General features: G+C 34.0%; 1 protein-coding gene across 1 annotated transcript in view; it reads right to left on the bottom strand.

The window, feature by feature from the left end:
- Positions 1–16,820, bottom strand: part of LOC126975209 (trace amine-associated receptor 1) — a 64,997-nt gene extending 48,177 nt beyond the window's left edge. The window contains exon 1 of the mRNA XM_050822995.1: positions 16,668–16,820. The gene's annotated coding sequence lies outside the window, so the exon portion shown is untranslated. The remainder of the gene's footprint in view (positions 1–16,667) is intronic.
- Between the last annotated feature and the right edge of the window lie 10,982 nt (positions 16,821–27,802).

The raw sequence follows: 27,802 nt of genomic DNA, 5'->3' as shown, positions 1-27,802 counted from the left end.
TCTTGTATTTAGCTGATAGCTTTCTTAAATTATGCTATGTATATGTAGTAATTCTGCTGTGTGTACCTATTAAATAAATTAAATAAATTGGTGCTACTATTTTATTTACGAACATAAATATAATAAAATTTGGTCGATAATTAACGTTTAACTTTACAAATATGGCAATTTTAATTTAGAATACGTAAAAGATTATAAGGAATAGCATTATAATGTTTAACTAGCAACCATTCAACAATCACAACATTATTATAAAACAAAGTCTACCCCGCGTCTGTCTGTCTGTATCTTCACTATAAACTCATAAACTACTGCACCGATTGCAACGACCCATATAGCGCAATGGTTAGTGACCCTGACTACTTTACTAGGGGTACCAGGATTCCGGTAGGTGAAACATTTATATGAGTAATATGGATGTTTATTTCCGAATCATAGATGTTTATTTGTATTTATTTATGTTTAAGTAAGTAAATTGTATTAAATATATCGTTGTCTTGAACCCATAGTACAGGCTATGCCTAGTTTGGCGCAAGATAATTTGTGTACAAGTGTGTCAATATTATTTTTATGCTGTTTTCACCAATGGATTCTCGAGGAAGGTTTTAGTAATATAATTTACATACTTTTTTTAAACATTAATGATATTTATTGAAGGAATTGGAAAAAAAATAAGCCGTCTGGGAGCTTTCAACGAAAACGCTGTCTAAGCCCTTTGAAATATAACAAAATAATTCAAATTCAAATATTTTTATTCAAAATAGGATGTGACATCACTTATTGAAAGTCAAAAAACTACCACCCATTCCAAAATGAATGTCTCAGACCTGAGAAGAAAGGGCGCAACAAACTCAGCGGGCCTTTTTTTTTCATCGAATAAATATATTTACAAAGTAATATTGTACAATTAAACTTATTATTTGATAGCCTGAGGGCGGTCACTCCATTCCCAATCTGTGGTATCATTAAGAAAGACATTTATGTAATAATAACCTTTACCACACAAACGTTTTTTAACAATTCTTTTGAATAACGTAATACTTTTGTTTTGAACATTCTCTGGGATCCTGTTGTAAAAGCATATACATCGCCCCACAAAAGACTTACTAACCCGACTTAGCCGAGTAGTAGGCATCATCAGTTTATGTCTGTTCCTGGTGTTAAAATTATGGTTATGACAGTTTCTGGCAAATTCACTTATGTGCCTATGAACACATTATCAAGAATATATTGAGAAGCAACAGTCAAGATGTTAATTTCTTTGAATTTTGCTCAAGCGCGAATTGTATTGGAACTGTGTATCTGATATAAGTCTACAGAAAACTCCGCGATAGCATATGTCTATCTCTTAAGGGTAACATACTATATCCATCTTAATACCTTAAACAGTTGGCAATTATAAAGCCGTAATTTAAAAGTTGTTTACACAAACACAATATTAATCCTTGTCATTTTAAATAAGTTAGACATTTTATTCTTCTTCAATGCGATACGACGCTCCCCCCGGACCGTATTTCCTACTACAAACAAGGAACGGTGGTTGAAGGGTATGATCATTCAGAAATACGTTTTTGTTTCAATTTTAACTAATTAAATAAGATTTTTCCTTCATATTACATCATATTTTTTTCTATTTACAGAACAGTGTCGGGTCAGCTAGTATGTATATCATAAAAAAGACGTACTAACTCTTCCAAACCAAGTAGTGGTCATAACTTTCGGCAATCTTTTGGAGCCCACTATATATATATAAGCTTATAAAATATTTAAACTTATTGTAATGTAATAACAATGCATATGTCAAAAGATCGATTTAATTAAATAATTCTTATTCTTATTAAATCTCTGTCAGTTTTGTCACTTTATAATATGGAATGCAAAGATCAGAATCACTATCAGATACTTCGTTTGTGTTGCGTTTATAAATAAAAAAGGTCGCTGTTGTTATCTTAAGTTACAAAATTCAAAGACATTGATAAAGGTTCAGGCGGATAAAAGGGGTTTACTCTTGTACCTTGTTTATTTTAAGTTCGTGTAACACAGAGATTTTCCTCTCAGTTTTATTCTTAAAGTACTTTGAATTCATTACACATTCAGCAGATTTGAATTTACATGAGATTTTTTGATAAATTCAAATCTGTATCTAACCGGAAAAATAAACTTTATTGCTTTATGCTTTATTTTTTTTAGGGATTAATTAAGTAATTGAAATTTTACCACTGTATTTCTAAGGACAGATTTATGTGATATTTGGTTCTGTTTTGATGAAAATTTTAATGAATGTGATAGCCTTCGCAACTAAATGGCGAATTACATATAATTTCAACTCTCTGAATACGCGTAGGAAATGATAAGCCTGGATTGTAAGAATAACAAAATGGCCCATTACAATTTTTTTACAAAATCCACAATATAAGAATCAATCAAATCAATAATCAAGACAAAGGGAAATCAGAATAATAAGAAACATAATAATATTATGTTGTATGTAGATGATGTAATAAAAGCTAAAAATAATGAAGTCCTAGGTACAAGCTAACACACTACCCTCCTATTCAGTCTGATCGATGTCAAAGAATATGTAATAGTACAAGTACGGAAGTCTCACTCCGCAAAATCAATTAAAGAAATAGGAACTCTTGCCGCCATACAATAAGGTATAATTCTGATCGCACACCGCTTTTAATCTACATTTTTATTCACTTAAAAGTTGCCTCTCTTTCTATCGCGTGACTCTTACCTCTTCTGACGGCATTAGGGTTGTCTTCTTTACCTTAAACTGCACCTACACAGTCATTGGTATGTAATCAATATTCTTTCGTTATAAAACCTACATTACCGACCACAACATAGTCAAATCTACTTAGTATAAGAAATGAATCATGAATGGTTATTTCATTTTAATAACTATCACTTTTAATTAGACTGTTTCAGCGTCTTTAGGAAGCCTAAAAAATAATTTTGATATGTTTTTCTTTTCTTATTAAGTTTCACAATTTTTTAGTAGTAGGTAACAAAGCTCGTGCATGCATCGCTGCTCGTTCGTAAGTCCTAACTGGTAGAGACCAGACTCTACAGAGGTAGAGGCCGTGCCTACTTACTATTTCGATACCTACACGGAGAGTAAGATATGCCTGTCGATGTCCTAGGGTCTAGATTCTAGAAAGATGAGCCTACTTCAATAAAAATGCTTAACTTAAATAGATTACCAGCTGTATAACTAGCTTACCCATTAACACGCTTTGCACACACATTTTACCAGTGGTAGGCTCCTTTGCACAGGATGCCGGCTAGATTATGGGTACCACAACGGCGCCTATTTCTGCCGTGAAGCAGTAATGTGTAAGCATTACTGTATTTCGGTCTGAAGGGCGCCGTAGCTAGTGAAATTACTGGGCAAATGAGACTTAACATCTTGTCTCAAGGTGACGAGCGCAGTTGTAGTGCCGCTCAGAATTTTTGTGGGTTTCAAGAATCCTGAGTGGCACTGCATTGTAATGGGCAGGGCGTATCAATTACCATCAGCTGAACGTCCTGCTCGTCTTGTCCCTTATTTTCATTAAAAAAAAATTATTAATATACATGACTTTCGTAGCGTAAGGCATAAAAGACACATTGAAAGTTGGTAGATTATTTCTTTCACATTACTATATTTAGGTCAGATTGATATCCTTGCCAAAAGCGAAAATAGGCGAAATCTCTATCAACCAAATAGTACTTAGAAGATAAATAAATAACTTTTGGAAAATAGTCTCTCAATTGAATTTGAATCACAACTCAATAATAAAAAAGGTTATATTGTTTTGTTCTTTTACAATTACAGCAATTTGTGTAACAACTTGTGGGGTTTTGTGGAGTTTTAACTGTGAAATACGTTTATTGCTTCAGCAATATTTTGATTTTATTAGATTCTTGTTCAATTTTCATTTGTATTTCCCAATTGGTAATTATGGTATCTATAGCTATTGCCATAATAAATAGACGAGATTAACATTTTTTTTTAAAGTCAATTTGACTACTAGTATAATGTATGTATTATAAATACATTTGAAGTAAAATATGAAAGAAATATCTTTGAGAATTTTCGTCAGTTTTACTTAACGCTCTTTAACGCACAAATGCAGATTTTTATTGCTGAAAAAAATCTATAAGCAGTGTAATTTGTTTGCCTGTAAAATTTAATGTGTTCTGTAAATCTAAGCAAGTGCAAACATTCCAAATGAAACAAATATTTTCGAATCAGTTGAAGTTCTGAGGTAATAAAGATAAGAAATATGAATTAATAACGGCTAAAATATCACGCCAAAAGCAGTTTTTTTAATGTTAGCTTGCTCGTCTACTTGTATCTACAAATTTCAGAAACGGCTTAAACAATTTGAATTCAGTTTTCAATGTTTAGTGTCCACTAGTATACAAAACATTGTACAGATTCGCTATAGTATTGAATGTATAATTTATAATTGTTTAAAAACAATAGAAAATTTATTGAATTAGGCGTTACTTTGCGGAAATCCATAAATATACAAATGATTTAAGTTTTCTTTAGTGTTAATCCCGCCAATATTTGTTTTTAAACAATTCGACACGTGTTTCGCCTCTACACGAGGCATCCTCTCAGACTATAGTCTCGTGCCAGATTTTGGCGAGATAACACGCCCTGAGGATGCCTCGTGTAGAGGCGAAACACGTGTCGAATTGTTTAAAAACAAATATGGGCGGAATTAACACTAAAGAAAACTTAAATCATTTGTATAGTAACAATAGGTTTTATTTGTTTAAATATAATATTAAGTGAGTAATACGTAAGTAGGTAGACATTAGTGTTGAATTTTGTGCCAATTTCGAAAGGTTGTATAATTTAAAGACTTGATCAAAGTAGGAGTCAGGTAACTCCATCAGGACGGTTATAAATGAAGGTCCAAAACGTAATATTACGATGATGTAAATTTATGGATAGAGGGTCCAAAAAAACCTAACAAAGATTACTTCATTTCAGCATTACTCAAGGCGCAATGTGCTAACATAAAATATCTAAAGATTGATAAAATTTTATGCTAAAATTCATCTGACAGTAAAGATTGAAAATCGGTAAACTTCTTGCTAATTTTGCATAATTCACTTTAAATTTTGCTGAATAAGAATGAGCAAAATTTACGCCAGAGTAATTAGAAGGGCTATTATTAAATTTTGAGCATGCTTCACCAAAGTTCTGGACCTTTGTTACTTCTATTTATGGTTGTTTTAAATAATGAATACAATAATTCAGTGATTCAATTTTATCTACAATTTCAATGTTGGAATTGAGCTCTGTTCTTTTCGAAGAAAGCCGTATATTTTCCTTCTTTGTAAAGGTTGTTTGTAATAATGGTTGTCCTTTGTAATTTATATTTCCTATTTCCAACAACAACGACAACCTGTATAGCCGAGTGGTTAGCGATCCTACTAAGGTAGAGGTCCGAATTCGAATCCCGGTAGGTGCAAGCATTTATATGATGAATATAGAAGTTTGTTTACGAGTCATGGATGTTGAAATGTATTTATGTATGTTTACATGAATATATTTATGTTTAAGTAAGTATATTGTATTAAATATATCATTGTCTTGTAACCCATAACTATGGCTATATATGCTTAACTTGGGGCAAGATAATTTGTGTAAAAAGTGTGTCAATATTATATTATTTATTATATTATATATTATATTATATTTCCAACTAAAAATTTGCATAGATTCGGAAAGAAGTTGTCTCATATGCAGTTAGCAATCATTTAATAACATAATAGCATAATTTAATAATAAGTCAACCGGAGCAATATAAGAAAAAGAGTATAAGTAAACCAATTTAAACCGGGACTCACCGAAATAACTTTATTATTGAAATCTCTGAATAGTCATTATTTAGTTCAAAGGCTTCATTTCCTTTTGATTTCGGCCGAGAAATCAGTTTATATGAAGCTCTCAAGTAAAGTGCCATTGGGCAAGGAAAAGTTAAACCAATTACATGGCTGTAGGAGTCATATAACACCCAATCATAGAAATACCGAAGCAAATAATAACTTTGTGGCATCATCCCTGTTTCCCATCGCAGTCTAGATATTATTTGTAAAAGAAAATTCAGGTCTTTATTGTGAGGTCAGCTATGAAGTGACAAGTTTTTCTTTTATAATTAATATTTTTAGCACTTCATAAAATACAATCAAATAAAACACGATCAAAAATAAAAAAAAATCAACAGCCTTATATTTTTTTAAAGGGAAACAAAAATCAAAAACTAATATTTATCAAAATAAGTATCAGATTCAAGAAACATATTAAAGCTTCTTTGACAAAGAAGGGTTACTATAATATAGTAGATTATATAGAGGATAACGATGCATCGTTCTTCTCTGGTTTTGCGCAGGTCACCTATTATTGTATAATGTTATATTAAATAGTCTACATGAATAAAATTTTATGAACAATGAGGGACTCGAACCCACGATCTCTCGCGTTCCGTGCGAGTGCTCTGCCATATGAGCTAACCGTAAGCGTCGCGCATCGTTCATAAAATTTTGTTTTCAAATTTTATTTGTGTATTAATCCTAGAAGTGAGGTTTATCACATTATCATAACAAATTGTTTAAATAGTCTAATCTTTATATATATTTCTTGTGTGCGTGTGTATGTCAATGTACCTCCTAGACGGCTGGACCGATTTTGATTAAATTTTTTGTGTGAGTTCAAGGGGATTCGAGGATGGTTTAGATTCACTATTGAACTACCTCCTAAAGGGCTGGACCGATTTTGATGATTTTTTTGTGTGTTCCAGTGAATTTGAGATTGGTTTAGATTCTCAATTCCGTCCATATAATATCAATCACCTGCTCATGTGTATGTTAGTGAACTCCTCCTAACAGCTGGACCGATTTTTCAAATGTAAGACGTGTGTACAAGACAACGTCTGTCGGTTTCACTAGTTTTATATATTATGATTTAAAAAATGGGCTGGAAGTTTCCTATCAGTTCTTCTCCCCATGTCATAGCCCCTTTACGAACTGATGTAGCTTCACGACGCTTACCTAGTGTTGTTGAACTATGTTATGTCACTATCGTAAACTCAATATATATAGGTAAATAAATATATTGCTATTTCTCTATACTTATGAAGAAGAAGAAGAAGTAAGTAAAATTAGCCAAATACCAGTCCTAAGCTTGCACAAGCGAAGCCATATCCAAACACTAGAGCAAAAATAAAAATATACATTTTGGGATTTCAATACAAGGATCCTCTTATATTAAGGGTAATTTCCGGTAGATTCGAAGCATTTTACGTGTCTTACACAAGTGATGAGGCTTATATAAAAATTCTTTACTAACCTTGCCTATCTAAGTCCCTTTTTAAATGAATATTCTCGGTCAGAGAAAAGCTGAATTTGCCGGCCGAAATGCCTTTTCGATTTACTATTGTTATTGCATTTTGCTTTTTACATTCAGTTGCTTAACGATAATCTCTCTTTTGCTAAGAACTTAATTAATTCCTTTAAATGTACTGCACATTAACTCTTACATACGATTCTTAAGTTTTGTTCTGCGAATATCTATCGCATTAAAGCCGGGCTGAAATGTTGACATATATAGGCTGCACTAAATGTATCGGGAATGGAATATTTCCACTGTTCCTGTCATATTAAAATCTTTTTAATTGAAAATTCCTTGCTTTTAAAAATCGAATACCATTTATTTATTTAAAAAAGGATTCTCGGTCTTGTCACAAGGTCTTGTTTAGTCGTTGAGAAAATGGAATTGACACGAGAAAATTCTAGAGCGACGATTTATTATGACTTTCGAAGTGGTTTAACACAAAAACAGTGTGTTGACCGGATGATTTCTGCATTTGGTGATGAAGCCCCATCCAAAACCACAATTAATCGTTGGTTTGCTGAATTTCAACGTGGACGTGTCAAGCTCAGTGATGATCCCCGTCAAGGTCGTCCGAAAACTGCAGTCACAAAAGAAAACTCTGATGCTGTGCGTAAGCTGCTTGAGGAAGATCGACATGTGACATACCGCGAAATTCAGGCAACTTTAGACATTGGCATGAGTCAAATACAAATTATCTTGCATGAACAATTAGTTGTAAAAAAGTTGTCTTCCCGATGGATACCGCATTTGCTCTGTGAAGAGCAAAAAGCGGCTCGCGTTACTTGGTGCGTCAGAACTCTCGTAAGATTCCACGCAGGATCCGCAAATGCTGTATACAACATCATATCAGGTGACGAATCCTGGATATACGCGTACGAACCCGAAACAAAAAACCAGTCACGAGTTTGGGTGTTCGAAAATTAGTTAATTAGTCAACAAAAATTGTTCGTTCACGGAGTGTTGCAAAAAAAATGGTGGCCACGTTTGTCTCCAAAACCAGCCATGTTGCGACTATTCCTCTTGAGGGACAAAGTACGGTTAATGCAGAATAGTATACTAGGATTATTTGTTTGCCACAGGTCGTTTCTGAACTCCGTAAAGAGAACTGCAACCGCCGCATCATCCTCCATCACGACAATGCGAGTTCTCACATCGCGCACAGAACAAAAGAGTTTTTAGAGCAAGAAAACATAGAATTATTAGACCATCCGCCGTACAGCCCCGACCTAAGCCCTGATGATTTCTATATTTTCCCTAAAATAGAGAATGAATTGCGTGGTCAGAGATTTTCATCACCTGAAGAAGCTGTGGACGCCTACAAAACGGCCATTTTGGAGACCCAACTTCTGAATGGAATGGTTGCTGCAATAATTGGTTCCATCGTATGGAAAATTGTGTCAAATTACGCGGAGAATACTTCGAAAAGCAATAAATATATTTTTAAATAGTAATGTTGTGTCACTTCCTTGATTCCCGAAATTTTCAGTGCCGCCCTCGAAGTATGGTCTGCTTGCAGACAGTATGCAACTTATAACTTTTCATTGGTTATTTATGAAATGACTGACTGAATTTATATAGTACTTAGTGAAGCGAGGATTTCATCCAAAAGTTTTTTTTTATAAAAATAAGGGACGAGACAAGCAGAACGTTCAGGTGGTTAAAGACTGTCTTACCAGTGGGAGGCTCCTTTGCATAGGATGCCGGCTGGATTATGGGTACCACAACGGCGCCTTTTTCTGCCGTGAAGCATTAATGAGTAAGCATTACTGTGTTTTGGTCTGAAGGGCGCTAGTGAAATTACTGGACAAAGGAGACTTGACATCTTATGTCTCAAGGTGACGAGCGCAGTTGTAGTGCTGCTCAGAATATTTGTGTTTTTCAATAATCTAAAGCGGAACTGCATTGTAATGTACAGGGCGTATCAATTACCATCAGCTGGAGGTCCTGCTCGTCTCGTCCCTTATTTTCATAAAAATATATGGGTATGTATGACAGGTTTGATATAAGTAGAAGGATGTTGTAAGCTGCAGACAAGAAACCAGTTTATTTATAACCTCGACCACACTGCCAAATAAATGCAATTCGGCGCAGGATTTTTATTAGCACGAAATTCACTCTCGTTGCCTTGAAACAAGAGATTCTCAATACGGTTATTACACTACCTAAAAAACCGAAACACATAATAATATAATTCTTACAGTGTATGACTTGAAGGCAGAAAAGGCGAAAAGAGTGCTTGAATAAGGAGAAAAAATGTATCAATCAACATTTCCACCTTTCAATGTATAATAGAATGAAAATACTGTCTATATAGCAACATCGGATCCCTGATGCCGTCTCCGAAAAAATTCAATAAATCACATTCATGAAACCTTTTAACTCCGAGACCGCCGGGACAATATCTTACATTTGCAGACATAAAACCGTTATTGTACCTAGGGGAGAGACATTAAGAAAATAAGTGCCATAGAGATTTTGAAGTAATTGCAATGTTTTTTCTTAGCTATCACGCGAACTATCTCTGTATTGGACCTCGGGGAAAAATGTTTGAGATAGAAACAATTTTTGCCCAGACTTCAACGGCATAGTTATATCTTGGTAAGCAATGAACTGTATTGTGATTCTAAATGATATTTTTTCTTTGATAAAATAACAGTTATTTTTAACCATTATAGTAAATATGTCGCTATTATTAGTTATATATATATATAGTATAAAATATATAGTAGACTAGCTGACTTGACAGACGTTGTTCCGTGCATAATAAATAAAATACTGTTTTTTTATGAATTTGCCAGTAATATTTCATAACACCAAGAACTATTTTGTAAAATATGCTCACTGTCAATGACGTTCTATATTATGTATAGAACCTACAATGAAATTGTTTCACAGCAGAACTGTCAAACCGTGCGTCACTAACTTTCCCCATAGAAAATATGTCCATACAAAACAAAAATTGAAAATAAAAATAATTATGGGTCCCAAATCGAAATAAATACTATCCTATAGTTTCAGAATTAAATGTTTAATTCAGTCCCTTTAATAATCCTTCTGAATAAAGAATAGGATGAACCCAAAATTCTCTATTTCTTCCTCTTTTTTTCTATCTCAAGGACGAAATAATATACCGCAATCCTAACAGTTCTACCGACAAAATAACCGAAAATTTACGTCGTATGCGTTGAGATGCCTTTTGCGTGCAATGCAGACTTATTGTGTGCACGAAAAGTGTGTCATCTGCGATAGACCCTTATTATCATAAAAATTAATATTAGTAATAACATGTAATAACAATTTGTGGGTTTGAATTGAAAAACAGGTTAAGAAACAATAACATTAGGCAGAGATGTGGTAAAATAAAAGGTAGTAGAAGTTATTGGTAAAAAAATGTTTCGATGGTTTCGTAATGAAGAATAAATAATGAATAGATGAAAGTAGGTTGGCTGCACAAATGTATAGAGTTAATGTGGAGGACTATTGATATTTATTTTCTGGAATGGAAATGGTAATATAACATAGAATTTATCTAATTCTAACAAAACAAATCTTATAACTATATTTACAATACTACGACTACATAAAATTAAAAGAATCATTACGTGGAAGCGTACCAAGAATACTGGCAGCATTACCGAGTTGGATAGCAAGGCTGATCCGTTGACCGAATTAGCTGCCAGCGCTTGGGTTTCCAGTAGCCTTATTGAGGCGCGAAGATAGTATTTTGAACATTCTCCGCGCCTCTGGGCCCCACGGGCCAAGTGTCTCGACACCAATAATAGAATTTATATTAAAATTCGCAATTATGATGTGATATACATAAACTAATGCTCGATAAAAATAAAATCTAAATATTTATAATGAACATGAATTTGCAATATCCATATTGTACCTAGGTGAATGACATTAGGAAAATAAGTGCAATAGAGATTTTGAAGTAATTGTAATGTTTTTTTTCGACTCAAGAAGACATATTAAATTATACTATTTTATAGTGATATTATTATAAATGTGTAAACCATAGTTTCTCAACCTTATTTTGCTCACCGCCCACTTTGAGAATATGTTTTTTTCTAGAGTATTTTTTTGCCTTTTTAGACTATATTTTTTAATCTACCCACGCCCCATCTGCGCCATCTCAATGCCCCCGAATTTTCTCTGGGTCTTCTACTGCACCCCCGAAAGTCTCAAACGCCCACAAGGGGGCGTTATCGCCCAGATTGAGAACCTATGGTGTAAACCATTGTTTGTCAGTTGATTTTGGTACAACTTCAGGCAGAAGGTTTGAACTTAGGACATCATACTAGTTCCAATTTAATAATAATAATAATATTGACACATTCTTACACAAATTATCTTGCCCCAAACAAGGCACAGCCTCTACTATGGGTGCAAGACAACGATATATTTAATAGATACAATATACTTACATTTACATACATGAATACAGATAAATACGCGACCTCTAATTTAATATGTCAATGTCAGTTTAATATGTTAAATAAGTAATATCTATACATTCATTAATCATAATCAGCTAAGCGGATTAACCCTGAAAGCCTATCAAACAGACAGAGTTGCATTCAGTTTTGCTCGTTAAAGAAGCAAAGTTTTAAACGTAAAATTCTTATTTTTTTTTGTGTCTCAAATAATATCTTTAGAGTTTTTAATTTCCCACGCGTCTCTAACTGTTAAAATAATATATAATATTATTTATTTTTATGAAAATAAGGGACGAGTCGAGCACGACGTTCAGTTGATGGTTCTGATACGCCTTGCCCTTTACAATGCAGTGCCACTTTTCAAAAACCAAAATATTCTGAGCAGCACTACAAATGCGCTCGTATTATATACCTAAATTAATGTATTTAATCAGTCTTGCACTTCACGTGCACTCCTGGCTATGACTTCAAAGAGCGTCGCATATGATATAATTATTTCGCAAATTAAGTTAAGCCGGAAATGGAGCATTTTCTATCTGATTTTACGAGGACTATTTAAGAAAATGATAATTATTGTTGGATTGCTCAAGTAACGTATGTGCTAACCAGTTTTAGTAAATAGTAATTTAACTTTTGAGCATTCTAAGAAAGATTTAGAATAATTTATTTTACTTTTCTATTTATATTTATTTAAGTATTGTTTAGATGCGCAATAATTCTTACATATAATTTAAGAATAGGAGAACAAACGGGCGTACGGGTCACCTGGTGTTAAGTGATCACCGCCGCCCACATTCCCTTGCAACACCAGAGGAATCACAAGAGTGTTGCCGGCCTTTAAGGAAGGTGTACGCGTTTTTTTAAGGTACCCATGTTGTATCGTCCCGGAAACACCTCACAAGGAAGTTCAACCACAGCTTTGTAGTACGTGGACGAAAGCTCCTTGAAAACCGCAATGTGAAGGACCGCCACACATCCAGATGGTGGGGATGATATCGTAGCTTGTGGCGTGTCGTGCGAAGGTGAAATTCGGCGGCAGGAATCAGGTTAAACAGCAATTCTGAACACTCCCCGTGATAAATGCGGTAGAAGTCACACAATGAAGCGAACTTTTTATCTGTTTCATAAATGAATAAGAAAAATTATCTTGTTAGATAGATAAATAATTGGCAATGAGTGACGCTTCAAAGCTTTCTTTAAATGGAACAGAACCCTAAAAAATCTATAGAAGCAAACAAGAAAGTACATCAAAGTTTGCGCGAGCTAAAAAAATATAATGTAAAATAAATCGCCAATCTCGACGCAACGCTTCAGCGAGGAAATTGTAAGGCTTCACGTAAAACAAGATTGAAGTTAAGACAACCGGAAACTGAAGCCACACAATCATTTACGTTTGCTCTTTATCGTTTTTAACCTTTACCTACTTTTATAAATCAGATAAATCCATGCAATAAATACTTTGCCTGAGTGACTGATAACAAAACGCACAGCAGCGACACCACCAGTGGGAGGCTCCTTTGCACAGGATGCCGGCTAGATTGTGGGTACCACAACGGCGCCTTCGCCTGTGTTTCGGTCTGAAGGGCGCCGTAGCTTGTGAAACTACGGGGCAAATGAGAATTAAAATCTTGTGGATCAAGGTGACGAGCGCAATTATTGTAGTGCCGCTCAAAATTTTGGGGTTTTTCAAGAATCCTGTACGGCACTGCATTGTAATGGGTAGGGCGTATCAAAAACCATCAGCTGAACGTCCTGCTCGTATCGTCCCTTATTTTCATAACACAAACTAATGCGGCTGCTAACTTGAAATTTGACACTAAAGATTCCATAAATAGACAGTTTGTTCATTTTTAACCGACTTCAAAATAGGAGGAGCTTCTTAATTTAGTCGGTATTTTTTTTATGTTTTGTTACCTCAGAACTTTCGGTGGCGAGCGGTAACCCTCACTTCTGCGATTAAATATACAAATTTAATAATTAACAATAGTTATATACTCTGATAGTTGAACAAGACATAATTGCATTTACGATCGATGTATCACTCGGACGCTTGGCTCAGTTGGTAAGAGCACTCGGACGGAACCCGAAAAGCGCGGGTTCGATAAATAAAGATAATATTCCATAAAAAGGTAGTTTCTTATTTTTAAGTGATATCCAATATCCAACAATAATAATTTTACCCGAGAGTTGTACTGGTAAGTCTTATACCAGAGGTTACGGACACATGTGTCACTCGGACGGTTGGCTCTGTTGGCTAGAGCGCTCGGACGGAACCCGGGAGAAGCAGGTTTGAGACCCGCATCGTCCGTAAATTTTGGTACAAATTAAATTTCCATATATAGTATATATTAATACTAAGGATTTTTGGATCTTCAACACCGATAGAAGTCCGTTAAATTTCAACTAATATGCATATGTACCTATTAATTTGTCAAAAACTTACCCCTAAGATTAATTAAGGACTGAAAAACTAGTGGGAGCCTTCTTTGTACAGTTTTCTGACTAGTTGGGATACCACAGCAGCGCATTATACAACCGTGAAGAAATAATTTTCTAGCATTATTGTGTTTCGGTCTGATGGGCGTCCTAGCTACTGAAACTACTGCGCTAGTAAGATTTAACATCTTCTGTCTCAAAGTGGCGAGCGCTATTACGATGCCTCTTAGAATTTTGAGTTCAATCAACAACCACGAAAAGTGCTGCATCAGATGAACGTCTTGTAAGAATCGTGTTTTTAACATTGATGTTATATGTAATAGTGAAGCGAGTGCAAGTTTTACTTGTATATATAAACAACGTGTTATAAAATACCTGTAAAAAATATAATTAACTAGCTGACCCGACAGACGTTGTACTGTAAATAATAAATAAAATACTGTTTTTTATGTATTTGTCAATAATTTTTCATAACATTCAGAATTATTTCGTAACATATGTTCCTTGTTATTAATGAGTTTTTTTCACAGCAGAACTGTCAAACCGTGCGTCAATAAATTCTCTCACAGAAAATATGTTCATACAAAACAAATATTGAAAATAAAAATAATTATGGATCCCAAATCGAAATAAAAACTATCCTATCTCTCAAGTTGGACCAAACTGCACACCATGAAGTAATCCCCATTAAAATCCGTTCATTAGTTTAGGAGTCCATCGCGGACAAACAACGTGTCACGTAATTTATATATATTAAGATTATCAAAGCCAAAGTTTTTGTCAACCCTAGTAAGCTGTCATATCAGGGAACCAGATAATTAAACAGAAAGGCCTACGTATCTATTTTACCTAATAATTGTCTACTTTTATAGTTTTTCTATTTTTCTTTAATAAATGTTTGCTACCTCAATACAAGGATGTTATTATACTCAAGTGCTGGCTTCGAAAAATGTCATTTGGAAAAAATGGTTTTGTAAAGGACAGAGGGTATTTCACCGATTGCCCAACGGTTGCCGAGATGGAACAGCGTTTTGGATCGGTTTTCGCATCTATAAGACCAACGATGGTGCAAAATGATAAATCAAATCAAATCAAAATCACTTTATTCATGTAGGCCACGGAAATGACACTTATGAATGTCAAAAAATATATTTTTCTTATTGAATCTACCGCTACTTCGTAAAGGGTTGAGCTAATGAGAAGAAGTAGCAAGAAACTCATTGCCACTCTTTTATATCAAGATTTACATTTTAATCGATTTACAAATAATTTCAATTTCAATATAATATGCAAAATGATGCAACAAACATATGCAAACGTCAAATAGTCAATGTCTTAAACACAAGCCTTATAATAATAATAAATCCCGTCGAGCTTGTATATTGACCAAGGCGGAGCACACTTTGAGCCATTTCTGTCAATTTGACGTTTATTATGAAAAAGTAAAGTTTCATTTAGGTTGTTTCATTAGGGTAGGTATTTTAAAATTTTTGTCGTTCTACGAATAAGGTAGGAATATAGGTGCATTCTGCGTAGTTTATTCTTTAATTTTACTGAAATAAGGTTTGCACATCAGTGAATATAATATTAATTTTTTTTTTTTGGGGTTACTGCGGTTCTTAAAAACTGTGAATGAACTCGTTATAAGGCCCCATTTAAACTCCTTTCGGCTTTACGGGTAGTTTTATAACAGCCTGTATATTTGAATACTACTTTAAGCGGAATTCCTCTTCATAACAGGTAATTTTGTTCAATGACAGGAATTTTAAAATTATTAAATATTTTAATGAATTATCGATAATTCTAATATAAAATAAGATGATGTAAATTAACTCAAATTGCTAGAGAATATACTATGTATTATGTAGCTATATATTTACTACTTACTAATAATGAATAAAGTTATAGTAACATTATTTGAATATTTTTAAGGCATGAACACTTAAAATGATTGCTCAAAAGCCAATTGAACAATTTATAGTATAAATCAATTTGGAACTTTGAATATATAATATCTTCTTCATATTATTCCTGGATATTTAGTAATTACAGAAGAATTTATTTTTCAACTCCGGAAAATCCTGTAACGGCCTAACGTGCCAAATGTAATCAAAGAGCGGTTAAAATATACATTCTTAATTAATTCAGTAACTGTTCTGACTAACACTTTAAAATTTATAACAGTTAAATTAAACTGCGAAAGAAAATGTTAATGTTTCAGTTTTAATTAACCTAATTAATAAATAATAAATAAGCGCTTTGAAGCCGTATATCAAACGAAACAGATTTTTTAAGTTATTAAAGTCAGTGGTTCATTAGCTTTCGTTTTTATAACATAAATATTTTAATAACACGCGAAAAAAACTTGATTGAAAAGAAACACTTACCAATCAAAACCAAATACATCAACTTTTTTCAAGACACATGTTAACCACGAAAACTTTAATTCAACATCAATAAGTTCAACTATCGGATTTTATTAAAATATTTTAAATTATTCGAAACATCTTTCGTAAGTCGAGAATATTCAAATATGTGATCTCGGAGAACACGTCTGCTTTGAAAGGCGATCCGTCTGAAACTGAAGTCCGAAGCTGGAACGGCTTACAAAATTTGATGCTCCCCATGGACGCAAATCCGTGGCAGATAAAATCACCTACTTTATGTACTAAGCTCCTTAGACCCTTGTTACGGCTATCTTCGGCACTTAAGTGTATATTAAGGCTTCTTCACTCCAAACTTTACCTAATGTAATTAAGAATTTATTCATGCGTTGTTTACCAATTAGAAGATGGTTTGAATTTGTTATTATTTTATAAAGTTTTTAAGGTTTTGCTATGATATACTGACTTTTTAATCTACATAGTATTATCATTATGAAAATCAACTAAGTTTTTCTTTTTAGTTTATTGGCAGAACAAATAGGTAACATTTTTATACAGAACAAATAGGTAACATTTTTATGAAATAAGTACCACGAAAACCTCACGCGTTTATCTGGGTACAAAGAGCCGTTCTTTTCAAAAAACCGATTATTTTTTTCAGGAAGTAAATTTTAAACCGTGTTTTGATTTTCGTGGTATTTATGTACATTTCTTGCAGCTCTTTGGGCAGTTCGTTAATGTTATCTGGTATAAGGTAATTGACAGTTATCTTCCTATATTTATTAATAATGAGTAATATATAAGAGTTTTATGTATACGTTTTTACGTTTTATACATAAAAACGTCATTGATAACGTATATTAATCCTGGACATGTCCGGTCTTTTGGGCTATAGTCCGGATTTTGTCCGGCTCTCGAATATAGTAATAAAACTACATATTAATTAAATAGAAACGAGATAAAATAAACAGTACGGATTTTAATTGAAATGTCCGGATTTTTGTCAGATAGTTTCAAATTACTTAATGGTAACCCTTACTGTGTGTTTTATCTTGTACGGTTCTCTAGAGGTGGTAAGAATTTAATATAATTAAAAAAAAAAAAACAGGAAAACATTCCCATTTTATTAGTTTTTATATTTACAGTATTTGCAGTAACCTGTAGCAAGTAAAGGTGGAGAATTGTATCTTTAAAATAAATCCTGTTTATTCCTGTAAATTTACCACCGTGAGATCGTAGTTATTTCATAATTAATTTTCCCACGAATACATATTGTAGTTTGCCAGGACACTCGGAAAATAGAAGAAACCAGGATCTTGGAGAAAAGGTGGGCACTTTTCCCTTTACTCCTACGATTCCTTTTCTGTTCCCCATGAGTAACCCTTTATCAAATACAGTACTTTTAAAATTCCTTGACGCATTCAATTGTTATGGTTATTTGACATTCCAATTAGTGCCAACATTCAGTTATGAAAATATTAATAGAATCATTTTTAACCTGTTAATATTATATTGTTTTATAACTAAAACTAAAATCATACTTACATCATACATACATCATCACATAATAACTTATATTTAGTATATTTTAGTAATTGTAATATTATATAATCACATGAAAAATCTTAGTGATGTCACTTTATTATGAAGTTGGTAGTATCGTATTATTAAGGTTGGTAGTAATGTAACTGTTGCGAATTGGTCTCAGCTATTGGGCACTTCTTGTTGGGGCAGTCGAATGTGTCTGACGTGTTGGCTGCTGGTCACCCGACTGCCCTATTGTTGTAAATCATTTAGTGTTACTTGTATATAGTTGTGATTATAGTTAAATTATTGAATATATATTTTTATTTTATTTATTTATTCAGGAACAAAACAGTCTTTTACAATAGTGAGTTACAAATATACATAAACTAGAAGACAAAACAGTTCCATAAATTAAATACTAATTATGTTTGCAATGGACAATAATGCAAAACAAAAAACAACAAACAACATAGATATTTTAAACCAAAAGTAAAAACTACAATATTACAATGCACAAAACGAAAATTTAAACAGTTATAAGAATCTAGTTAAGAACAGGACACAACAACAATGATTTTATTATTAAGAGTTATTAATTTTTTTAATTGAGTATAATATCACCTACTATTTTCTTATATTTTTGTATATTTAATGAAAATATATCAATTTCAGTAAGATGTTTATTGTACAAACTACAAGAGCGCCTCATATATGTATTTCCTGCATAATTGATTTTATATATTCCATTCAAATGGTTTGTAAAAGTGTTTTATTTAATACGCTAATTATCAGGTATGGTGAAATTAGAGGGAAATGACTAAGTCAATAGATAAGCAACGAACGAAATAGGTAATACAAGTATTTCAATACACTCCGTTCCAATTATTTCAAATTTAATAAATTAATTAGTAAGAAAGAGTTTCTTATAATTGGTTAGACACGTTTTGATGTCAACAACCACTTCGAAAGCGAAGAGGCGGCTTGAAAATAAAATGCTATTGCGGTGAAACACGAAATTTGATTTTTTTTTTTTTTATAAGATTGAAATAATATATATTTTTATTAAATTCATTTGCAATGGTAACATGGTGTCTAAACCAAAAAATTAGTGTCTGTACGTGTTTGTTCTGATTTATCTTCGAAAACCGGATTTTTATTGGTAGATAGCTCATTTAATACAGAGGAAATTACTTTAATTTTAGTTAAGAATGAACAAGAGATTGGCGCATATAATTAACATTTAACCCTTAATTAGTCGCATGGGTTCAAGACAATTTCTAATAGAAAAAAAAACATGTTTGAGTGCTTAGACCGCGACAGCGCTTTTTCTAGCTTCCTACCTCCCAGCGGGATACGCAAATCAACTGCGAATAGACTTCCAACCCCTATGCACACGTTCTCTTGTATGCTGACCCCATGCGACCAATTACGAAACATATTTGACTAACAGTAAGTTTTTATTACATTTACTTACTTCTCATCTTCAATTATCTTCTTATACCTTATACGTGCATATTGATAAACATCTATTCGGTAATTTGTTTCTGTTTTTTTCTTATAACACACATAGGATAATTATTTATCAACAACAAGGGTATTTTATTTGAAACTTTTTTCGTGGTTACTGACAACCCAAGCATAAAACACGCGGGCATCGTGAATAATGGACAAAGTTCAAAGCGAATTTTAAACGGAATTGTCTGAATTTAAGCTCTTTATTAATTTCATGGACTTAGTTGTTATTCATTACACGTAATTCATAAATTTATCTGGACGACTTTATTGGTCTTTACTATATTTGAATATACAAGATGGAATAAATAGGTGATGGTTTTTAAATGTAAATGGGATGGAATGATGATATTAACTTTCGTTTTCATAATATTATTGTTTTAATTTAGGTATGCAATGGAATCTTTGAAATATTTTTATCCAGTTCAATTTCCTTCGATTTCCTTATTCTTTTATACTTTGGAGCAATATCAAGGACCGTTGTTGAAACATTAAATGGAAAAAAAAAATTAAACATATTTCTAAATGATCCACAAGTGCCCTGTGTATATCCTGTGCTTCCTGGGGCATAAAAAGGATATAGAAATCCCAGGCCGAAGGGTGTCGTAAAAGGTGACTTAGGGCATTCATCACGGAGAGGCTCCTTTGCACAGACAATTTTCTGTCGTGAAGCAATAATGTATAAGCATTACTGTGTTTCGGTCTGGCGCCGTAACTAGTGATATTACTGGGCAAATTAGACTTAACTTCGTATGTCTCAAGATGCTCAAATCCTGAGCGGTATTGCATTGTATTGGGAGCGAACTGCTCGTCTCGTACCCTACTGTCATAAAAAAAATATTATCTTAGATTTAACATTAATTCAAAGCCGGCACAATGATGAATTTCTATATCTCTAGCAAAACAAATGTTTATTTCATACTGGTGTAAAACTCCAATAAATCACCCAAAATTAAACCTCTATCGTTTTAACTTGTAAAACAATAAGAATAATATTTCACACTGATTATTTTCCACTCAAATTAAACCAGGATAAAGTAAAGGGCGTTCACATCTTTACTTGATATAAAGATTTTGGTTCCTTTTCGCGTATATGGTATTCAGAATAATTATTTTTAATGTTAATTAAGAAGACGCGTTTATATGGTGGGTAGCTAGGTAACCTATTTGAAATTTATTGTTCTAAATAAGTGAAGTACTTGAAAGGTTGGGGTAAAGTTTTTGTGTCTTTTTCATTATCTTATAGTATCACTTTTATAAATAACTTTTATAAAAATACTCCTGTCTATGGTCTTATGAATAATACCATATACCAAAATTACTTGTACTATTATCTAATATTGGTACGACCGAGCCTTGCTCGGATTTTTAAGAATGTACAAAACTTGAAAAAAAAAAACAAACTAATAGGACATCTGGATTCGAGCAGGTTTTCTGCTTTCCGGATCACCCAATGTCCCATCTGAGCTATTATAGTCTTGTATATAGTGGCGAAATTTACCTTTGTATTCTAATGTTATTTGTAGCTATTCCTCATTCAAACTCGGATAGAACTACATTTTTTAAAATTGCAACCTAGGACGCATTTCACCTCAGAGCGTGACGGACCAGCCTAACCTACTGCCTTCAAATAAAGCGTGATGGAGCTTTTCACCTCAGAGCGTGACGGATCAGCCTAACCTACTACCTACAAACAACTAACCTAACCTAACCTACAACCTTCAAATAAAGCGTGATGGAGCCTTTCACCTCAGAGCGTGACGGATCAGCCTAACCTACTACCTACAAACAAAGCGAAATGAAGCCTTTCACCTCAGAGCGTGACGGATCAGTCTAACCTACTACCTACAAACAAAACGTGATGGAGCCTTTCACCTCAGAGCGTGACGTATCAGCCTAACCTACTACCTACAAACAAAGCGTGATGGAGCCTTTCACCTCAGAGCGTGACGGATCAGCCTAACCTACTACCTACAAACAAAGCGTAATGAAGCCTTTCACCTCAGAGCGTGACGGATCAGTCTAACCTACTACCTACAAACAAAACGTGATGGAGCCTTTCACCTCAGAGCGTGACGTATCAGCCTAACCTACTACCTACAAACAAAACGTGATGGAGCCTTTGACCTCAGAGCGTGACGGATCAGCCTAACCTACTACCTACAAACAAAGCGTAATGAAGCCTTTCACCTCAGAGCGTGACGGATCAGTCTAACCTACTACCTACAAACAAAGCGTGATGGAGCCTTTCACCTCAGAGCGTGACGTATCAGCCTAACCTACTACCTACAAACAAAGCGTGATGGAGCCTTTCACCTCAGAGCGTGACGGATCAGTCTAACCTACTACCTACAAACAAAGCGTGATGGAGCCTTTCACCTCAGAGCGTGACGGATCAGTCTAACCTACTACCTACAAACAAAGCGTGATGGAGCCTTTCACCTCAGAGCGTGACGTATCTGCCTAACCTACTACCTACAAACAAAGCGTGATGGAGCCTTTCACCTCAGAGCGTGACGGATCAGCCTAACCTACTACCTACAAACAAAGCGTAATGAAGCCTTTCACCTCAGAGCGTGACGGATCAGTCTAACCTACTACCTACAAACAAAGCGTGATGGAGCCTTTCACCTCAGAGCGTGACGTATCAGCCTAACCTACTACCTACAAACAAAGCGTGATGGAGCCTTTCACCTCAGAGCGTGACAGATCAGTCTAACCTACTACCTACAAACAAAACGTGATGGAGCCTTTCACCTCAGAGCGTGACGGATCAGTCTAACCTACTACCTACAAACAAAGCGTGGTGGAGCCTTTCACCTCAGAGCGTGACGGATCAGCCTAACCTACTACCTACAAACAAAGCGTGATGGAGCCTTTCACCTCAGAGCATGACGCATCAGCTTAACCTATTTCCTACAAACAGAGCGTAACGGAGCTTTTCACCCAGAGCGTGATGGATCAGCCTAACCTTTTACCTACGAACAGAGCGTGATGGAGCCTTTCAACTCAGAGCATAACGGAGCCTTTCATCTCAGAGCGGGATGGATCAGCCTAATCTTCTAACAACAAACAGAGCGTTGTGGACTCTTTCACCTCATAGCGTGACGGAGCCTTTCACCTCAGAGCGTGATGGATCAGCCTAACCAACGAAAAATGTGTGCCCAAAATAAGTTTTAATAACTTCAAAAATATTTATACAGCAAGTATTTATTCAATATCTAAAGTTGTCAAACATAGTTACTATGACGTACCTATGGGTAATATTGCGCTTTCTAATTGCTTTAAAAATATATTTAAAAAAAATTCGTTGTCTTCGCATAAAATGTTATCTTAACAAACATACAAACATATTAGATATAATATTCAAATTATTTAATCAAATACCTAAGACTCTTAGATTTTTAGATGCTCACATTATTTTGAAATTTTTCAGCTTTTTATCGAAGTTATTCTTCGAATACAATTTACGTTCACACCAGGTTCATACACGCTCTTCAAATCCCTTTCAATCTGCAAGTAATCCGCTCATCTTTACAATATTTACATCAGACTCATTTCTTCGTCTACATATTCATATGTTATTACGTGCTGTTATATTACATGTAACATATACTCGTAAGTGTTGGGGTAATATGTACTACGTCCTAAACTTCTGCCGTGAAGCAGTAATGTGTAAACATTACTGTGTTTTGTTCTGAAGGGCGCCGTAGCTAGTGAAATTACTTGGCAAATGAGACCTGACAACTTATGTAATGTATATTACTTAAATAATATGTTAGCCCTATTGTCTCATTCAAATTATGTGACATATAATGGTAAGTTATTATGTAGCAACATACACATAATTGACATTAATAATATAATTAATCATAAATGTAAAATGTTGACATTTGATAGGTTACACCTATCTAATTTTTATAAAAGACAGATAGCTAAATCGCTATCTTTTTATTTATTTTATAACTCAGCCAATTATTTGGCAACCCGGTCCCCTGCTTCTATTGAGCAGGTTAGTAAGTCGATTAGCACTGCTTCTATTGAGCAGTGTAATCGCTTGTTGGACTCTGCTCCTATTGAGCAAAGTAATTATTTGATAAACACTGCTTCTATTGAGCAGTCTTATAGTTTAGTTTCTGGTTTGGAATATGTTCCAAATTATTTAAATTGGTCAATAAGACAATAGGGGACTCCTCTAGCAATAGTAAACATAATAATTGTAAAGTTATAAACCTAATGCACCAAAATATGCAAGGTAAAGAACTGGAACTGGAGTTACTAATGAACCAAGAAAATATTGATATCTTATGTCTTAGTGAACACTGGCATAGAAAATATGAGCTCATTTTTAACTCCAGTGGTCATCGGGTGGTAAGTGTGTTTAATAGAGAAAAGGCAACACGTGGCGGCTCTCTTATACTTATAAGTAAATCACTTAAATTCAAAAACCGTAAAGATATTGTGGGCCTCTCTGTTGAACGTACCATTGAAATAGCCTGTGCAGAGCTTGAGTGTGCCATTGTTGTAAGCATATACAGACCCCCCGATGCATTATATCAGTTATTTGAGAGTGTATTGGAGGAGGTTCTATCAAAATTATCAGAATCTAAGAAATACATTATGATTTGTGGTGACTTTAATATTAACTTATTAGAAAAATCCACCACAAGTATTAGATTCAAATCTTTGTTTAAATCATATAATTTATCAAATATTTTCTTAGAACCTACTAGAGTAACCAGCACCTCTAAAAGCTGCATTGATAATATTTTTACTAATTATAAACCTATTTTTCAATCAATAATTAGTAAACTGAGCTCAGACCACTTTGGTCAATTAGCCTCTTTTAATATTGAAGGAAACAAATGTACTTCAACTAAAAAGTTTATGTTTGTTCCGGTAAACAATAGGCGAATGGAGAAATATAGAGGCAATGTTTCAGAAAAACTCTCAAACTTGTATTTGAATTATAACAGTACTCCAAATGAGATGTATGGTAAGTTATTTAAAATAATTAAAACAGAGTTTGCTTCTATATTTACTTCAAAGACAGTCAACTCGGGTGGTCTCTTGTCATTTAACAACTGGGCAACAGCTGGTATTGATAGGAGCAGACAATGGTTATATGAACTATATAGTGAGAGATCATCATGTAATCATGATGTATCTTTCCTTGTATATGTGAAAAAATATTCAAAATTATTTAAGAAAGTATGTACTATTGCTCAAATCAATTAATAAGAGAAATAATTAAAAATGCTTCAAATAAAATAAAAATGACTTGGAAAGTCATAAACTCGGAATCTGGAAGAGCGAAAGACTGCAAGTTTGAATATAATCTAATAATAAACAATCCAAAAATCCACTCTGAGCAGGAAGTAGCTTCTGCTTTTGAGAAATTTTTTTCTGACATTCCATTTTCCATCCCAAGCACCCTTGAAAATGTTAAGGAATGTAAATAAAATTTCAAATTCGGTGTTGTTAGCCCAGCAGAAATAATTAAAACTTTCAGATCCTTAGAAATGAAAAAAACTGCTGATTAGCTGAAAGCATTAATAAGTTCTGTTATTGACGTCATAGCACCATATCTAGCACTAGTTTTTAATAGCTGTATTGAACATGGCGTGTTTCCTGACCTTCTGAAGTATAGTAAAATTACACCAATATTTAAATCGGGACTCACTTCTGACCCGAATAACTATCGCCCTGTTTCGGTGTTGCCGAACCTTAGTAAAATTTTTGAAAAAATTATTTTAAGCCAAATGCTTACTCACTTTAACACTTATAAGTTACTTCATAGAAAACAATTTGGCTTTACTAGGGGACGCTCGACTACGGATGCAGGTGTTGAACTCATCAGGAATATTTTTGAGGCCTGGGAGGAATCACAGAATGCACTTGGTATCTTCTGTGATTTATCTAAGGCTTTTGATTGTGTTCAACATTCAACGCTGGTCAGGAAGCTATGCCACTATGGTATAAGAGGATCTGCACTCGATCTTCTGATCTCATATTTAAATAATAGGATTCAGAGGGTCGAGGTGAATGGCAGGAGATCGCCTGGGACTCCTCTCGGTATGGGGGTACCACAAGGGTCTATTGTTGGACCCTTCCTCTTCCTAATTTATATAAATGATCTACCTTACCTTGTAGAAAAAAACACAAGGTGGTATTGTTTGCGGATGACACTTCAGTTATATTCAAAGTAAAACGAAGCCAAGTTTTGTGTGACGAAGTAAACAATGCTCTATCTGACATCGTGTACTGGTTTAGCGCCAATAACTTATTGTTAAATAATCATAAAACCAAATATATTAAATTCACCGCGCCAAATGTCAAAAATGTAGATGCGAAGATTTTATTAAATGGAGAGGTGGTAAAATCAGTGGAATCTGCTATATTTCTTGGCATTACTCTTGATTCCATATTGAAGGATTGGCGAATAGGCTTAGTTCTGCAGCATATGCGGTTAAGAAAACTAGACGGTTAACTGACATAGATACGGCGAGGTTAGTATACTTTAGTTATTTTCATAGTATTATGTCGTATGGTATATTGTTATGGGGCAGTGCGGACGATATTAATACTATCTTTGTGCTGTAGAAGAGGGCTATTCGCGCGATTTATAACCTAGGTCCTAAAGAATCATTAAGAGAAAAATTTAAAGAAATAAATATTTTGACTGTTGCTTCTCAATACATTTTCGATAATGTTTTGTATGTTCATAAGCGCATTGAGGAATTTTCTAGAAACTGTGACATTCATAATGTTAACACGAGGAACAAACATAAACTTGTAATGCCTACTACTCGGTTGGGTCGAGTTAGTAAGTCTTTTGTTGGGCGATGTATATGCTTTTACAATATGATCCCAGAAAATGTACAAAACAAATGTATTACGAAATTTAAAAGAATTGTAAAAAAGTTTGTGTGGGAAAGGTTATTATAGCATAAACGATTTTCTTAATGACACCACGGACTGGGAATAAAGCGAACACCCTCAGGCTCTTTAATTATAAATGTTTATTGTACGATATTACATTGTAATCCATATTTTATATTTAAAAAAAAACCCGCTGAGTTTCTTGCCCCCATTCTTCTCAGGTCTGAGGCAGTCTCTTTTGAATGGGTGGTAGATTTTGACGTTCAATAAGTGATTTTAGATCCTATTTTGAATAAAAATATTTGAATTTGAATTTGAAAATATGTCTCAAGGTGCCGAGCGCAGTTGTAGTGCCGCTCAAAACTTTTGGTTTTTTCAATCATCCTGAGCAGCACTGCATTGTAGGGCAGGGCGTTTCAATTACGAACAGCTGAGCGTCCTGCTCGTCTTTTATTTTCATTGAAAAAACACTAAAACAAAGTGACATACATATCGCGAACGTAAAGACGTAGCTTGTCATGTACACTAAAGTAATAAACCTGGCCTGTTATCATCAGTTGTCAAGCACGGCTCTGTCTAGACGTATAAATTGTCTAAGTTCAATCAAGCAATGTTTACGTTATTACTTTCCCTGAAACAAAATTTCCAGGGAGAGTAATTCAAATATTTTTATTCAAAATAGGTAGTTTTTTGACTTTCAATAAGTGATTTATTGAAAGTCAAAAAACTACCACCCATTCCAAAATGATTGCCTCAGACCAGAGAAGAATGGGCACAACAATCTCAGCGCGCTTTTTTTTTCATCGAATAAATATGTTTACAAAGTAATATTGTACAATTAAACTTATTATTTAATAGCGTGAGGGTGGTCACTCCATTCCCAATCTTTGGTATCATTGAGAAAGTCATTTATGTTATAGTAACCTTTACCACACAAACATTTTTTAACAATTCTTTTGAATAACGTTATACTTTTATTTTGAAAATTTTCTGGGATCTTGTTGTAAAAGCATATACATCGCCCCACAAAAGACTTACAAACTCGACTTAGCCGAGTAGTAGGCGTCATAAGTTTATGTCTGTTCCTGGTGTTAACATTATGGTTATGACAGTTTCTGGAAAATTCGCTTATGTGCCTATGAACATACATTACATTATCAAGAATATATTGAGAAGCAACAGTCAAGATGTTAATTTATTTGAATTTTGCTCTCAAT

Source organism: Leptidea sinapis, chromosome 35 (assembly GCF_905404315.1).
Source record: "Leptidea sinapis chromosome 35, ilLepSina1.1, whole genome shotgun sequence".
Taxonomy (NCBI): Eukaryota; Metazoa; Arthropoda; class Insecta; order Lepidoptera; family Pieridae; genus Leptidea; species Leptidea sinapis.
Note: the sequence above shows the minus strand (reverse complement) of the source record. Positions and strands in the feature narration are given on the sequence as shown.